This window comes from Triticum dicoccoides, chromosome 7A, assembly GCF_002162155.2.
Source record: "Triticum dicoccoides isolate Atlit2015 ecotype Zavitan chromosome 7A, WEW_v2.0, whole genome shotgun sequence".
In the NCBI taxonomy this organism is placed as follows: Eukaryota; Viridiplantae; Streptophyta; class Magnoliopsida; order Poales; family Poaceae; genus Triticum; species Triticum dicoccoides.
The window spans coordinates 669,857,371-669,874,952 of NC_041392.1; the positions used below are offsets into that span (position 1 = coordinate 669,857,371).

General features: G+C 45.2%; 1 long non-coding RNA gene across 1 annotated transcript; it reads left to right on the plus strand.

Moving 5' to 3' along the window:
* The first annotated feature begins 13,915 nt into the window (after positions 1–13,915).
* LOC119328359 lies at positions 13,916–15,214 on the plus strand. Its single transcript, XR_005158935.1, has 3 exons — positions 13,916–14,057; positions 14,264–14,430; positions 14,502–15,214. It is a non-coding gene; the product is annotated as an uncharacterized LOC119328359 (long non-coding RNA).
* The last annotated feature ends 2,368 nt before the right edge of the window (positions 15,215–17,582 follow it).

Here is a 17,582-nt window from a genome sequence, read left to right on the forward strand (position 1 = left end):
CCAGCCAAATCTACCTCCGCCTTCAATGCAGTTTAAACTTTACACCTGTGGGCACCTCAAAATTAACTAGCAGAGAATTTTGACTGGCACGGGTTGGCACATTCTGCTGGGATGCAAGGTCCTGCTAGAGCTTCCATGGCTGCCAACTCAGTTGCGAATTTCTCCGAGGTGTGTGAAAAAGGAAGAGTTCCCTCCAAAGACATCCGGACTGGACAAGGTCAGGCCGAATCAGACAAGGGAGCGGCGACGGATGCATGGTTATAACTTGATGTTGAGACAATCTTCATTCCGTGGTTATAGCTTAATGTTGATGAAACCATGGACGAAGATCACGTTGTAGTGCGACTGAGAGGATGACGGTTTATTCATCAATGCTAGCAACGACCAATTCAATCATGCCGTGGCATTCTTATTTTTTTGCGAAAAAGGCATCCATGACTATTGAAAAAGTTCATTAGAAGTAAAAAGTATCACAATCACAATACAAATTACATCGAGGTCTCTGTACCACCGAACGACCACTACCGCCACCAGAACGAGCCACCAACATGTTGTTGTCGTCGCTCCCCTACTGGAGTCGGCCTGGCCTTATCGATGACAGTCGGGGAGTCTTCGTGCCCGTGCCCCTAAGGACCACCGCCCTGGAGTCGCAGTCGTCGTCGTTAAACACATGAATCAATCTGAAGCGCTTGATACCAGATCTCGCCCTCACACACGCATGGCGAGAAACTCTAACCTCACCGTTCCAAGGAGAAGACGGGAATCAACGCCGGAGCTCTGTCGGTTCCGTCCATACTGACGAACTTAAGGAGGATCAGAATCCAGAAGACAAACAAAGACGAAGCACCGCCATCCGCCTGAACGCCGCCTTCTGGGGACTAAAAACCCTAACCTAAATTACTATCTGGAGCCGAGTCACCGGAATTCTCCTCCTCGCCACCGGAGCGATTGACAGAGGGGAGGCGAACCCACAAGCTCGCCGGTGCTTCTTGGAGGAAAGATGCAACCCTAACCGCCGTTAGGGAAAGAAATGCTTTGTGACCTTCATGCCGAGGCATTCGACATGCTCATTGGTTTGGATGCAGTAAATCGATAGCTAACTGTGATTTCATGGGATTATGGAGGATGAAGTATATTCTACAAGACCAGATGCAACAAAATTATGTCATTGCTGTTGAAAGAATATGATCGGGACAACACCCCGGACTCGTCATCGAACTCCGGATCTAATACCCTGGCTTGACAAAAACGTTAGAGGAGGATCTGCTATGTGCCAACCATGAATCCAACACATCCACGGTCTTTCATATGCCGCCGAGGTAGACCACGGTCTACATCTTCTTCTAGACTACTTCCCAAGCTCCGCACCGGTGTTGAAAAATTGTCGTCGCAACGACAGAGCCTAATGACACAAGTCCACCATGTGAATACCGCCGCCTCCTTGAACAGACTAGTTCTGAAATGCATCATCGACCATAGAACATGACGTCTCATCGGAGAAAGATCCGAAGCTTTTTTATTTTTATTCTATGTCATCGAAGCCAAGACATGGAACGACCTAAGACCTAAACTAGTAGGACCATAAACCTATAGCTATATACGTCTGCACAGGTGAGATACGATGACCGCCGCCGACTGAGAGGTTGTCAATGGAGAGGAGCTGCCGGAAAGCTTCTCGACCTTGCGGCGGCTAGATCGACTTTCTTTCTTCCCCTCGGAAGAAACAAAATCCTGTCAACTTTGGAATCTTCGTGACAAACGCCTCTGCCCGTAAATCGTACAATACCACTCTCTACTGATCGACAGTACAGGATGAGGAATCAGGATCGGGTGGGTGCACTCGGTCCCTTTCAGAGCTTTTTGGCATGGAGTGTTGGATTACTCGAAGCTTGGCGGCACTAGCGAAAGCAGGAACACGTTTGAAACGCCGCAGCATGCAGTGTCGCACTTCACTCGCGCGAGGACAAACGAGACCCCGTTATTGTATGGGGGCAAAGCTTAATTATTAGTACTACTGTAGTTGGTGACGGTGCGTAGCTAGGCAACAAAATGGTAAATTTATGTATGCCTCCAAGGTGAGATTTTGGGTGCGCAGAGGGTTTGGAGCTTTACCGAGTGAGTGGCTGCAGGTTTTGTCGCCTCAATCAAGAAATAACATATCTTGGCATGTGCTGATGTGCAAACTCCAGAAGAGATCTCATAGCTTTCCTAATCGTGAATGGAGTGCTGATTTTCTGTCTGGATCCATGACTGCCTTGTCACTGAGAATATGAGGTTAGCAGTTTAAGGTATCCTGGTCAGATTCTACGTAGTAGTCGGTACTCGGTAGTACTAGGTAATTAATCTTGGTCACATACCAGATCTCAGCATGTGTTCTGGTTGATCAACGGTGGCTCGTTGACAATTTCATTTGTTCTACTTGTACTACGTCCATATGAACGAGTACACGCCAGATTCCGTCTGAGGTGTCCTGGTCAGATTGTAGAGCACTAGGTAATTAGTAATACTAGGTCAACTACCTGACTGTTCAGCATGCATGTGTTCTTCCTGACCATGAACAGTGGCTTGTTGAAAACTTCATTTTTCTCTACTTATACGACCATGAATGAATGCACACCATATTGAGCTAGTCCGCAGATCCTACGTACTGCTGTGACGCTGCATTATGGCCCAGCCAGTACAAGGCGATACACATTCGTCTGATTATATTGGGAGCCCGGATGAAGCTGAACGTGGACGTGGGTCTCTCTTTGTTCACCGATTCTGTTTTGCTTCCCCGAAATTAGAATAACCTGGACACAAAACGGGGAAGTAGTCCTGGATGCCTGGCCGGTTCGGCGGCTCAGATATGAAATGCCGCAAAGCCAGCATCAACGCCGGACAGACATTGTTACTGTATAGTACCATGCTCCTTCCACGTTGGTTCCTCCGGGCTTGCCGTTGATGCACGGGACGGGAAGATTACCCGCTGTCTCCCCCCATATTCATGCCGGCGCGCGCGCTTCGCCGTACTGCCGAGCTGCGTACGTACGCTAACCAACCAATCGTAACGGCCGACCGGCCAGTCGTCCCGCTCCCAGAGGATAGGATAGCTTGCTTGCTCGATCTCCTCCGGCCGGTCACGCACTCATCGTGAGTGCCAATGTGCCATGCTGGAGCGCTCTCCTCTAGCTCCTACCCCCCACGTTGACCACGCCTCGCCCGATCGAGGCCGCCGTGCGCGCGCCCGACGCGTCACCTCGAGGAGCTTATTGCGCGCACATGCTCGGCCCGAGCCGGCGGGGCCGTGACTCCGCCACGCGCGCGCGTAAAGCCCGCACCCGTACGTACCCCGGGACCGAAATGAGGAAGGCTTTCCCGCCGCGCCGGAGAGTAAAGCTGGACGCCGGCCGGGGCCACGTCGATGAGGAGCGGCCAGGGCGGGACCGGCGCGGCAGCTCCAGTAGCGTTGCGGTCTGCGGCAGTCTCTCTCAGGCTGCAGCCTGCAGGTGGCGATGTGCATCCTCCCGCATGCAGATGCAGATGCAGATGCAGGCGCCCCCATCCTTTGGTCGATCGATCGATCCTCCTGCGTCTGCAGTGCACTGTGCGGGATGGAGCTGGCGCGGGAGAGCGCTGCTCGCCCAATCATTCGCAACCGTTGCGTAGAAAGACCGTTCTGCCCCTGCTCCCTCGCCCTGTCGTTTTTTGGCGCTATTTTTGCTTCGACTTTTGCGCTTTTCAGCGCGGTGAAAAAGATGGGCGCGGCCGCGCGGGCGGGCAGCGGAAAAGGGTACGGTGCTACGGTGTGGTTTAGGCAGCATCTAGTAGCTAGCACAGTTTCTTTGCTGCACAGTTTGATTAAAATCTTCTCTAAGATTCTCGCCCGCCGGCTAGCTCCTAAATTGGAAGAATTAGTGGATCAATGTCAAAGCGCCTTCATAAAAAAGCGTAGTATACAGGAAAACTTCCTATATGTCCAAAGCACCATTCGTTTCTTGCACAAGACCAAGAAGCCGTCAATCCTCCTAAAGCTCGACATTGCCAAGGCGTTCGACTCGTTATCCTGGGCGTACCTGCTGGAGATGATGCAGGCCAGGGGATTTGGCTCTCGATGGTGTGAGTGGATCGCCATGATTCTGAGGACATCGACCTCTAGAGTGCTAATCAATGGACAACAATCAGAGATTGTGACTCACCGAAATGGCTTGCGGCAAGGAGATCCGATATCCCCTTTCCTTTTCATCCTGGCAATGGACCCACTTCAAAGACTCATGTCCGTCGCAACGGAGCGCGACATGCTATCCAAGCTGCCGGGGCGAAGGCGCTTGATGCGCTGCTCCTTCTATGCTGATGATGTAGCACTATTCATGAACCCGACGGAGAGTGAAGCGTCAATGATTAACCTGCTTCTACAATGCTTTGCAGCAGCCACCGGACTGCACACAAACAAGATCAAAAGTGCAGCCCTGCCTATTCGATGCGGAGGGATCAAGCTGGATCGAGTCTTGGCCCACCTTGGAATCCCGATCAAAAGTTTCCCTATCACATACCTCGGAATGCCCTTGTCACTGCGGAATCTAACCAAAGTCGATCTTGACCCTTGGCTCCTGAAATTCGGCAGTAAGACCGCGATGTGGAAGGGCAGACTAATGGCAAAGAGTGGCCGGTTGGTGCTTCTAAAATCGGGCTTGACTGCCCTGGCCATCTATATGATGACGGTCCATAAATTGCCGGCCTGGATATGGAAACGTTTGCTGCAGATCTGCCGTGCATGGCTTTGGAGTGGCGAGGAAGAATGCTCCGGTGGCAAATGTAGGGTGGCTTGGAGTCTCATCTGCCGCCCCAAAAAATTTGGGGGTTTAGGTGTGCTGGACCTGCCGCGCTTTGGGTCAGCGCTGAGGCTGCGATGGTTATGGTCTGCATGGTGCTATCTGACACGTCCTTGGGTGAACTTTCAGCTGCCGTGCGACGACAAGGACCGCATGCTATTTGCAATGGCAACCAAGGTTACAGTGGGGGATGGTCGACGGGCCAAGTTTTGGCACGATCAATGGCTTCATGGACAATGCCCGAAAACCATTGCGCCTACCCTCTTCAAGATCGCGGCAAGGAAGAACAGAACAGTCCATGAGGCACTGCTCGAGGAAACTTGGTTAACAGACCTAGCTAAAGGGCTAAATGATCAGATGCTACCGGACCTGATGCGGCTAGCAACATTATTAGATGAGGTGCAACTTCACGAGGGCCAGGACGACGCTATCTAGTGGCGTTTCACGAAATCTTTAGATTACACAGCGAGATCTGCCTACCTCCTGCAGTTCGGGGATCGATCCACACGGAGAACTACAATCTAATTTGGAGAGCGTGGGCGCCTGAGAAATGTCGTTTCTTCGCCTGGACTGCGGCATTTGGGAGGATCCTCACGGCGGATATTCTGCTGCGGCGCGGGTGGGAGAACAACTATTTCTGTGCACTATGCGAAAAAAACCTGGAAACCACGACGCACTTGTTTTGGGAATGCCCATGGTCCAAGCAAGCTTGGGGAAGGATCGCCCACCTAACTAGCATGCCCGCGCTCCAGCCGCAGTCATGGAGCAACCAAACAAGCATCTTGGGATGGATGGCTGACTGTCATAGCCGAGCGGCAACGGAGAAGAAGAAAGGAACTTTGTCCTTGTTACACCTTGTTCCCTGGGAATTGTGGAAAGAAAGGAATAGGAGGACGTTCCAGCAGGAAGCTCTGAGCTTAGACGGTTTTGTCAGGCGATTAAGAGAGGAAATCACACTCTAGAACCTCGCGGGAGCTGGTATTCCTTTTGATCCAGGCTAGGTCGCTAGGCGGCGTGGAGTTGTTGTTCTTTCTTTTTTGATCTTCTGCTCTCCTCTCGCTTGTATTCTTTGCTTTCGTTTTGGCGCTACTCTCTGTAGCCCACCCTTTGTCCTTCCCTTCTGATCAATGAATTTGGTAGACCCTGCCAACATTCAAAAAAAAAAGTAGTTAGCACAGGGAATGGCCGTGCGCTCGCCGGTACGACGACGACGACGACCGTGAGCGGATGGCACGGAGGAGGAGCATGTGCAGTGCTACTTGCCGAGATGCCGATGCGATGAGACGATGAGACTGCCGTCCGTTCCGTCCTCCCTTCCATCGCTACGTCGGTAACTTGATACATGCGTGATGCGTCGGCACCTACTTGGGAAGTGCTGATGTGTTTTCATTCCATGTACAGGTCTTACTTAGAATCCATGCAGTTAGTATAATAAGCATGCATGGATGCTATGCTAGCTACTTGCATGCAAATATGTCCGAACTGTAAAGAGGAAAAAGAAAGAAAGGAACGAATGGATTGAACAGTGATTGCATTGACTGAAGAATAGGGTATTTATACCCATGTACAAAGGCGGTAATTACATAGTGGTAACTAGCGGTTGCTAAACTAAACAACCGACCTAAGCATTGATTATTAGGATTTAATTAATCCTTAACACTCCCCCTAATCTATGCTTCACTAGATGAATATGCATCATCTTGATAGACTCCTCCTAATATATGGCCGCCCTTGAGAATGCTCATCATCTTCATCTTCAGAAATGCTTGTATAATCTTTAAAGTCTCCTCCAAAAACCCTGTGGGAAAAATATGAGGAGAATAGTGTAGATATGTTGCCAAAACTCCTTTAAACCCGGTGGGAAAAATAATAAGGAGAAAATGATGCAACATATAATGATTATTGTCTCTTGATAACTCATATGAGAAAAACCTTTGAAGAAGGAGAGAAATCATTGATGAGTTTAGAGAACAATAAATATGCTTTGTATACTTTCCTTTAAAACCCAATGGGAAAAACTTGAAAGTATAGCATATAATCTTAAAAATATATTGCCTCGTTAAAAACCGTTATGAGAAACTTTGAAAGAAAACTCATAAGGAAAAGAGTGCGATCTGATATGTAACTGAAAACTCCTTTAAAACCCAATGGGAAAATATACACTACTAGGGAAAACCCTATACACAGAATCTTAGCAGCAACGCGGCTCAAAAAGAAGCGCTACTGCTAATTAGCAGTAGCGCGGGTGTGGAAAACCCGCTACTGAAAAGTGCTTAGCAGTAGCGCGCTCGGCGTAACCCGCGCTGCTACAAATATCGACCGACAGTGCCCACCCAGCTCCATTTAGCAGCAGCGCGGTGCCGCGAGCCGCGCTCTGCTATAGCTGTAGCAGTAGCGAGGTTTTTCTAAGGTCGCTGCTGCTAATTTTCAAATCGGGCACACTTTTGGTCCCGGTTAGCAGTAGCGCTTGTACCGAAAGCGCGCTGCTGCTACTTTCTTAGCAGCAACACGTTTTACGTACCGTGCTACTGCTAATCCGCATCCACCACCTTTTCCCCACCCGTCCTCCCCCTCCCCCAAATCCCTCCTCTCTTCCGCCACTCCCTCCTCTCTGTCTCCATACGTTCTCACATTGACCTCTTGCCCATGCGCCCCGCCTCCTCCATGGCACCGAAAGAGGGCGCCGCCTCGCACCACCGTCGTCTAGGAGCTCGCCGGTCTTCGACCGTCGTCTAGGAGGCCGCCGCCTCGCGCCACCACGCCGGAGACCTAACCATCGGTGACCAGCCCAGCTACTCCCTCCATTTCCTTCCTCTCTCCCTCGGTTTTCTTTCTCTCTCTCTCTCTCTCCCTCTGATTTGACTCACAATCCCATGTCCATGCCCGTGCAGGTAGTCGCCATGGACGACCATATCTGGCATGGTCGGGAAGAGGAGCCCCACGCCGCTGCCTTGCTCTTCCATGGAAACAGGCCCTCCTCCAACAGCCATCGCTGGATCTGGTCTGCCGCTGCTTGTTCATGCCTCCGGCGACCCCAACAATCGCTGGATCGAACAACTGCTGCCATTGACAACACACACGGGATCGAGATATTTTTTTGCTTTTGAAAGTAATAGTAGTAGCGCGGGGTATAAGACCCGCTACAGATAATTAGCAGTAGCGTTGTACTGCAACGCACGCTACAACTAACCATGTATAGCAGTAGCGCGTGTCAACACGCGCTACTGCTACAAGTTAGCTGTGGCGCCGTATTAGTAGCGCGGGCGCCCGCGCTACTGATACACCCAAAACCCGCGCTACTGCTAGGCTTTTCCCTAGTAGTGATAAGGAGAAACTGACATGACATATGTGAACACTTGTATCAATATTATCTCATTAAAAACCTTTTATGAGAAACCATGAGGGAAAACTCATGAAGGGAAAAAGAGTACAATATATGTAATCTGATGATTGTTAATAGGTTGTAGTTTGGGAGATTACTCCCCCTGAACTTTGCAAATCTCGAGGATGTCTCATAGCAATTTCATTGACATGATCATGACATTGTGAATAATCTGTTGGATTTTCAGAGTATTTTCTTTGCAAATTGTTTCCTTACTTTTCTATAATTCATGAGGATAAGTGAACTTCGAGCAATGTGCTTTATGATATTGCTCTTCATATAACCTATAGGTATTGAGTAACACAAGTGGTAGCATCTTGATAAAATCAAGTTGATTGTTATGAATCTCAACCACATGATTTTGAGTGTGGTTTGTCATTCCGCTGAGCCGTGCATATTTTGCAATGCTTTTAGATAAAGCAATTATGTTAGAATGATAAGTGGAAGTAGCAGTTAAATTCTATTTAGATGACTTCCATAAGAAGGCTATTCCATCAAATTCAGTCATTGATATGGCTTTGTTGGGATCAAGTAAAGAGCCAATATCATATATCATATCATGGTCAAATCTTGATTTACCTGATGGAATTGTCCAAGATTTATTGTGAACTTGAGATATAATTTAATATTCCTCATATCGACCATATACGTTTTGTTGGTGTGATATATCCACATTGAACTTCTCATATATGTTTGGATATATGTAGGCTGATATGTATTCTTGAGAGAATGCTCACATTATAAACTTAAGCTAAATTTCGTTTAATCCAAATTTCCCGTCTTGAGATGATTTTGTGTATGTTTAGGTCTTGTATATACATTGATGATGAAGTCATTGATATACACTAAGTGATATAAGGAAATGAAATTTTGGATTCCCTTATTAACATATAAGTAATCATCATTCTTTGAGTAATCCTTTTGAAGAAATAACTTATTTAGTTGGTAGTACCATATGATTTCTGACTATTTCAAGTCAAAGAGTGACTTATGAAGTTTTACACAGAACTTGTTGCGATTTGCTTTTGGATTCGGAAGTATAAGACCTTCAGGGACTTCAATAGAGATTTCTGAAATGAGTGACTCATATGAGTATGTAGCCACATCATCCATCAACTGCATGGATACCATTTTTTTCTCGCTAGTGATATTTAGTATCGAAACATAATTCCACTCATACCAAGAGGGTATGTTACATCGTAATCGATGTCGGGTCTCTGCGTGAACCCTTTTGCTACAAGCCTCGCTTTCTCACCACCTCATTGACTTTGTCTATGAATGAGAAGTTTTTAGTATTCCATATGGAAGATACTTATGAGGAGTAGGTATTACTACGGTAAATACCACTCGTTTGCAGAGCGAGTGCTATTCTTCATTACTTGCTTCCTTTTATGTGAACCAATATGAGTGCAAGAGGCACTCTACCATGGATTTTGGTTCTGGGCCCAAAAGGTTTTAGCAATTTGAGAAGAAATATATGTCGACAAATGTAGTCTTTAGTTTATATGATTCTGATGAAATCATGGAAGTTTGTGGATAAAATATTTATTCCTTTTTAACTCCTTGTGATTTCCTACAACAAATGGAGTTAAGGTGTTTCGATGTCCCGGCACCAAAACATTTGTGCACGTTTATGCCGGAATTTGGATGATGAGCATCCAGTGAGGTGTTTTTCAACTTGATGTTGAATTACATTTACTGGTTGAGGATTTGATTTCCTCTGTTTCCGCGGAATCATATGAGAAGTTATATCTCATTTTTTTTCAGACTTTCTCCCCCTCTTGCTCTCATTTGGGGAGAAGAGTGGTTTATAAAATACCTCCACTCTTTCTAACACTTTACTGTAGGAATACAGAATTTAGTGACACCTTGTCATCAGTAAATGTATGTGGCAAATTTGCAATGTGTTGCAAATATATGATTCTCTAAACTTCTAGTTTAGATTCTTTGAGTACGTGGATATAAGGATTAAATGGCAATAACATTTCTAATTTATTTCTCGGCATTCTTTGTGGTACTTATCTCCCCCTAATGCCGGAAAATATCCTTATTGTTGATGCAATCAACATACGGGCTATGAATAATTTTGATTGACGGATAAGTTGTTATTCCTCACATAGATCCCTAATTTTCTGTGAGTGCTCATTGATGTACGCTGGAGTGGTGATATCGGTATGTAACCGAATTATCGCAGATGGGAAATACTTTGTTGAGTTCCACATAGTTACTACAAGGGGAAAGTAGTATGATATGCAGTTGGTATGATTTAGATCATATTTACGGTGTGTAAGGCCGTATGTGTCCAGCAAGAGGCTGGTAAATTTACAATTCTTTAAAAGTGGTCATGCAATCCATTTAACTCTCTTCGATAAGAAATTTAGCTAAACCATTCTGGGTATGTACATAAAGTACTTAATGCAAAAAATGTTCATTGAATGAGTTCAACAACATTGTTCATTTGAATGGGTTTATAGATCCTGTTTTCAGGAGAATTTGCTCTTACTTTGATAAGTTGAGCAAATTTTTTAGTAATATCATGCATGGTTGTGTGTGATAAGAGACACACTTAAAAACATTTTATGAGTGTGTATATGAGTACCATGAAGTGTCTAAATTACCCCAGATAATGGTTCAACATTCCACATATATCTTTTGAATGCATTCAAGAAAGAATAAGTGGCTCATTTAGAATTTTAAGGTGAGAGTTCCTTAAAACAGATTTCCCCTATGGCACATGTGGTGCACATATAATCTGATGATCTAGGGAATATTTTCGCAACTTGTTAAGTTGTGACCAACCGAATTGTCAACAATTTTCTAATCATCCCCAAACCAGGATGGCTAAGGCTATCAAGCCTAATATTTAATTTATTAATACTTAGAAAATCATTGTGTACGCAACAATATTGAGTATGAATTGAAACATACATTCAAATTTATCGAATATTGTATCCAATGGATATGATATTGGACATTTTACTACATATAGTAGTACTAGTATGGGCTAATAATATGTTGGGATAATTAGGAGATTACCTGAGGTCTTCGATATTATTGAGTGCAAATGAGTTCATCCTCCATTTACTGCACTAAATTTTGGTTCTCGTTCTGATGAAGATCCTGAGAACAATCATCTACCAAAATATTTTGGTTGTGATTTTTAAGTTATGAAATTTACCCCATTGAACTTATTGGCCCTTTTCAATAAATTCGTGGTATGGTTTGACCATATGTTTGAGGGTTTGGTAGTCATAGGTAGGACTTATGTAACCACACATTTGACAAACTTGAGAGTTGTCTTTGTGATCATTTGAAAACGACCAATTCCTATTAAGAGGTAATTATGTCTTTGGTTGTCTATTAGACTCTACTTTACTTCATATTTCTCATGGTTCTATTTTGTGACCACTAACTTGCATAGTATTCTTGGTACTAGCAAGAATTTCATATAATGGTATAGCACCCATTGGGTGAATCTGATGATTTATGTTTCTTTATCCAAAAAATGGTAGTACCATCGTAAGAGGACATAAAGTGTATTAAGGCATCTCAACTAGATCTGCATATGAAAATATTTGATCACAAGATTTCAAGTTGAAGTTGATTAAGTGACATAATTGTGAGCAGTCGTAGACTTGAGGTCTTGAAAAACAAATGGGTGATCATTTGTTGTGTGCTCATAGTAGCATTTTTCTCTAAAAGGATATGTTTGAGATAAATGAATATTCATCCATTATGTACTTAGTTTGAGAACTAGGTGATGTTTGTGACATATAAAATGCATATGTACATATTTGGCTATTTAGAGAATAGCCATGTCATTTTCAACGTGGGGTTATGGTGGCAACAATGCCACATGTGGATACAATGACTGATGTCATGAATCATCTTAAAAAATAAATACTCCCGCCTAACATGAATTTAGAGCATTTGGAAATGCCAGTCATGTGTTACATGAAATGCTCGTGCATTTATTTAATTTACTTCTAGGATTAAACATGTCCAAGGTGATCCTTGGTGAACCTGGGTGTAGCCTTCAATACAACGCATGTGATAAAATCGTTGCTAATGTTTTAGACTTCATTCTTGACAAAATGTATGACTTTAAAGTCAATGTCAAAAACATATACTTTGCATGTTTAACATTGGTTAGTCACTATTAAAATATAACCACAATGTGATGTGGACCTTACAATAGCGTTTGAGAAACTCGAGAGTTGCTCTAAATTATGGTCTCCATCTTGATAGATGGACGACACTATAATTAGAAATAATGACATAGGCTTCACTGCCATGCATTTAACCAATGTAATTGAAGACCATCATCGGGGTATGCACATATCTGCATAATTTTCTATGACTTATTCAATCAAAATGAGGCTTAAATAATGATAGTAGTAGAAAAAAGATCAACATGTAATGATCATGCATTAATATTTGTTACTATGAGAGTAACCTATTTTAGTGAACAACAACAATTGCTTCAAAGGAGCAATTTTTAAGATAGCTGATGCTATATAGTCATATGTGTAGACCTCAATATATATAGGATAACACTTTGAAGATAATCACCGTATGCGGTGTAGATCTTGCAGTAATAGAAAACACAGTCTGACTTTTGTCAGTAGATGTTCATATCTCTATTACCTTATGTTATGCTATATTTAAGAAAATCACTTTGAAGGTAATCATCTATCAAAGTGACAAGATGTAGACCTTGCAGTAATAATGGATAGTCTGTAAAATTTTGCAGTAGATGCCAATATTACCTTATGATATCTTGAGGTAGTCACATATATTATTAATATTTGGAAGAGTAGTTTGAAGGTAATCATCTTGTTAAAATGACAAGATGTAGACCTCACAGTAGTGATGGATAATCTGCAAATGGTGCAGTAGATACCACCAATACCTTGTGATTCACAAATAAAATATGATGTAGTCATATTAAGTATGACACTTCAAAATCCTTATTTTGGATTTCGTCAAGATTTGCAAGAAAAATTAATTCCAATTGCAAAAGACAGAGAAATGTTGTTCTAAAACTAATATTTACAATGATGCTGAGGCAAACATGTATAATATGGCACAATGTCGTCTCTAATATATAATGTTCCTCAATTTGATGAAATTCAAGGTATGAACACTTGAACAATACTACTATGCTCATAATACATGTAGAATTCATGTTTTAAAATATGATGCACAATATGACAAGACCAGAGGGTCTGAGTCATACGATTACAATTAGCCTGATGGCTTCTTTGCAAGTAGTACTAAAGCTGATGGCCTTATTTGGCAATAGAAGAAAATAGAAGTGCAAATTGTTAAATGGCCGAAGAGATAATGTTCTCCGGTGATTCTCGCTACGGCCAAGAATCCATCGATTGAGTTAGCTATGGCTGTACAGAGTCATAGCACATCTCCTCGTGAGGAATTAGGAGGGAAGATGGCGTCGCCAATCGAAGCTCGTCTGCGCCTGGGCAGCATCTCCACGCCATGGGACGGATGTTGGCCGCCGCCAACGCCGGCCGCCGCGCCGTCGCGCTGCATCAGGAGAAGCGACGTCGGAGCCGCCGCCGTGCCAAGGTGTGGCGGAGAGAACTGCGCTCCGCATGCGCGTTGGCCGTCTCTGTTGCCGGGCTGCGTGGCGGGCCGTGGTGCTCCTCCGGAGGGAGGAGCGTTGCTGCCGGGATGTGGTCGTCGCCGCTGTAGACGGCCGTGCCGACGGAGGCCGCGGGTGCGGCCTCAACCATCCGCATCCAGGGGGAAAAGGGAGGAGGAGAGTGGACGAGCGGCCGCCGCTTAGACCTTCCTCCGTCCGGAATCGAGTCCGCTGATCCGCGGCCGAACTCATTTAAGAGGTAAGAACATCACAAATTGAAGAAATCACATAGATGCTTACAGTTATTGGTATGGATTTTCGATCGAGTGATCCTGGATGTCAACGCCCATATCCTTTTCTGTGCGTCTTTGTGTAATTGAAAATTGTGCCCAATTTCAAGTTCTGATGTTCCTGCTTGGAGTATGATCAATCCGCTCAATTGATTGATTTTCTGTTCTTTGGCAGAGTGTGTTCGAGGCTTCCAATTGTTGAATCGATGGATGCTGGCGCTGGGTTCTTCCATCGGTTCTTCTTTCCGCATAGCCAAATCGCTCGTTTTGGAGAGCAGCAAGTGCTGATAACGTGTAAAGAGGAAAAAGAGAGAGGGGAACGAATGGATTGAATACATAGTGGTAACTGGCAGTTGCTAAACTAAACAACCGACCTAAGCATTGATTATTAGGATTTAATTAATCCTTAACAGGAACGAAGCAAGCACGGCGAGCCCAAAAGGCAAACTGACGCGGCGCAAAGTGGCGAGTACGTTGCGACCTTGTGTCGCTCTTTTGCGGGATGAGCCGTTGGCGACCACGACGCCGGCGGGTGGGTCGATGCTGCTACTTGGGCTGGTACGTATCGCGAGCCTGAGCAGGCCGGGGCACGTACGGTCCCCGGCAAGGGCCGAAAAGGCGTGCGTTTTTCCGGCCGTCGCAGTGGATACATAACTGCACCCATGCATGCATGCATGGTACACGGGCACGACTGCACGAGGATCCACGTTGACCACACGGACGTTGTAGCTGTAGCCTGTAGGAGTACGTGCGAGCCAGCTCCTGCATGCTGCACAAGTGCACATCGAGGCATGCATCGACCAACACCAAAGGTGGACAACGACACCGGCGCGTGCAGCAGGGAGCCAAGCGTCTGTCGCCGTGCCCGTGAGCACGTACGTGGGTGCATGCGCTAGAATCTGTGTTTTGAGGTTTGTGTACAATGTGCTTAGACTGTCTATATAATCTTTTACTCTCTCCTTCTCATAATATAACAACGTTTTTTACATTATTATGGGACAGAGGGAGTAGATAGTATACATGACAGATTTTGGTGTGGTGATTTTCTCTCCTTCTGAAACTGAAAACTTGTTTAAATAGACTCGTTAACATATTCTAGGAAGCTTTTCCTTCAACATATCCAATGATCAACAATGCTCAAATTTGCCAACCCTCTACACAGTGGCGGAGCTACATTCAAAAGCATGGGCGGGCTAGTCCGAAAGAAATCCAATATTTTTGATAATTATGAACCAAATTTACCGCTAGCCTAGGCTGTTGCAAAAAAAATTGGGCGGGCCATGGCCCTTTTTGCTACAATCGTAGGTCCGCCAGTGTAGAGTCTCTACAGTTGAATTGACTTCATCCAACAACCAACATTCCAACACTAGTAGAAAAGGGGGCAACGGTTCAGGCCGGGTCAGCCCATTAGTCCCGGTTCAGTCTAGAACCAGGACCCATGGGGGCATTGGACCCGGTTCGTGAGCCCAATGGGCCGGCCGGGCCACGTGGGCCATTGGTCCCGGTTCGTCTGGACCTTTTGGTCCCGGTTGGTGGGACGAACCGGGACCAATGGCCTCGCTCCTGGCCCATCATCATTGGTCCAGGTTGGTGGCATGAACCGGGTCCAAAGGCTCCCCTTTAGTCCCGGTTCATGCCACCAACCGGAACCAATGAGGTGCCTATATATACCCCCTCGCGTAAGAGCAGAGCACACTGGTTTGTTTTTTTCTGGCCGAGGGGGAGAGGGCTTGGTGGTGCTCTAGCTCACCTCCTATGCACACAAGGTGTTCGATGGAATGCCCGAGCCACACTACTTAAGCTTTCTCCTCTCCAAGCTCGACCTTCAAGCTCCATTTTCCTCAATATTTGTCTAGGTTTAGCGGTCCGTCACGCCCCGTCCCCGTCTTCACCGTCGTCGATCACCCGCGCCGAGCTCATCGCCGCACCACCGTGGTGAGCCTCTTGTTCTTATCTTCTTTTTGAAAGGAAAAAATATTCTTACTTGTATGTTTACATAGATACCTGTATTATTTTCTTACTTTTATTATTGCATCTTATATAGTGCGATGGTTTTGGTATCCGCCCCCGTCGGCCCTCGTCCTGTCTATGATTCGGATGTGGTATATATATTATCTTTATAACTATTGGTTCATTTATTGTTTATGAAAAATTATGCCGACCAACGTGACATAGATTTTATTTATGTAGGATGTATGTGAATTGGAAATTCCAACCGACTCTATTGTCGAGAGGTTAAATTTAGTTGAAGAAGAAAACAATTTGTTGAAGGAAAAAATAAAAAAAATTGAGGAGGAGAAGATGATATTGGAGTTGCATGTTGCGGATGTCGTCGATGATCATAAGATCAAGATGGATATAATGGGCTTGAAGATTAGAAACTATGCCATTCATATCGAGGCTTGGTATCATTATGCCATTGGATCAATTGTTACCTTGGTTGCGATTATGATCGCATTTGTTTTCGCATTGAAATGTTTTACATAGTTTCAATGTATGGTTTAATTAATTAGATGCTCTGGAGAGCTATATGTTGTTAGATGAGAACTATGTATGTACTTTGGTTTTAATGTGATGATGAACTTCTATTAATTTGGACACTTAATTATATATAACGCACGCAGATGAACCGGCAATGGATGTACGGTGACAGCCACACCTCCGAGTGCATTAAGGGCGTGCATGAGTTTCTCGATGCGGCTGAGGCAAACAAGCAGAATGGTTTTATGTGTTGTCCATGCACTGAATGTGGGAATACGAGGTCTTACTCTAACTGGAAAATCCTTCACTCCCACCTGCTTTACAAGGGTTTCATGCCACACTATAATGTTTGGACGAGGCACGGAGAAATAGGGGTTATGATGGAAGACGGCGAAGAACAAAAGTACGATGACAACTATGTGCCCCCTGAATATGGTGATGCTGCAACGGGGGGAGCTGGTGAAGATCAAGAGGAACCAGACGATGTGACCAATGCTGCTGCAATGGGTGAAGCTGCTGAAGATCAAGAGGAACAAGACAATGTGCCCGATGATGATAATCTCCGCCGGGTCATTGTCGATGCAAGGACGCAATGCGAAAGTCAAAAAGAGAAGCTGAAGTTCGATCGCATGTTAGAGGATCACAAAAAAGGGTTGTACCCCAATTGCGAAGATGGCAACACAAAGCTCGGTACCGTACTGGAATTGCTGCAGTGGAAGGCAGAGAATGTTGTGGCTGACAAAGGATTTGAGAAGATACTGAAAATATTGAAGAAGAAGCTTCGAAAGGATAACGAATTGCCTGACAGTACATACGCAGCAAAGAAGGTCGTATGCCCTCTAGGATTGGAGGTGGAGAAGATACATGCATGCCCTAATGACTGCATCCTCTACCACGGTGCATACAAGGATCTGAACGCATGCCCGGTATGCGGTGCATTGCGGTATAAGATCAGACGAGATGACCCTGGTGATGTTGACGGCGAGCCCCCCAGGAAGAGGGTTCCTGCGAAG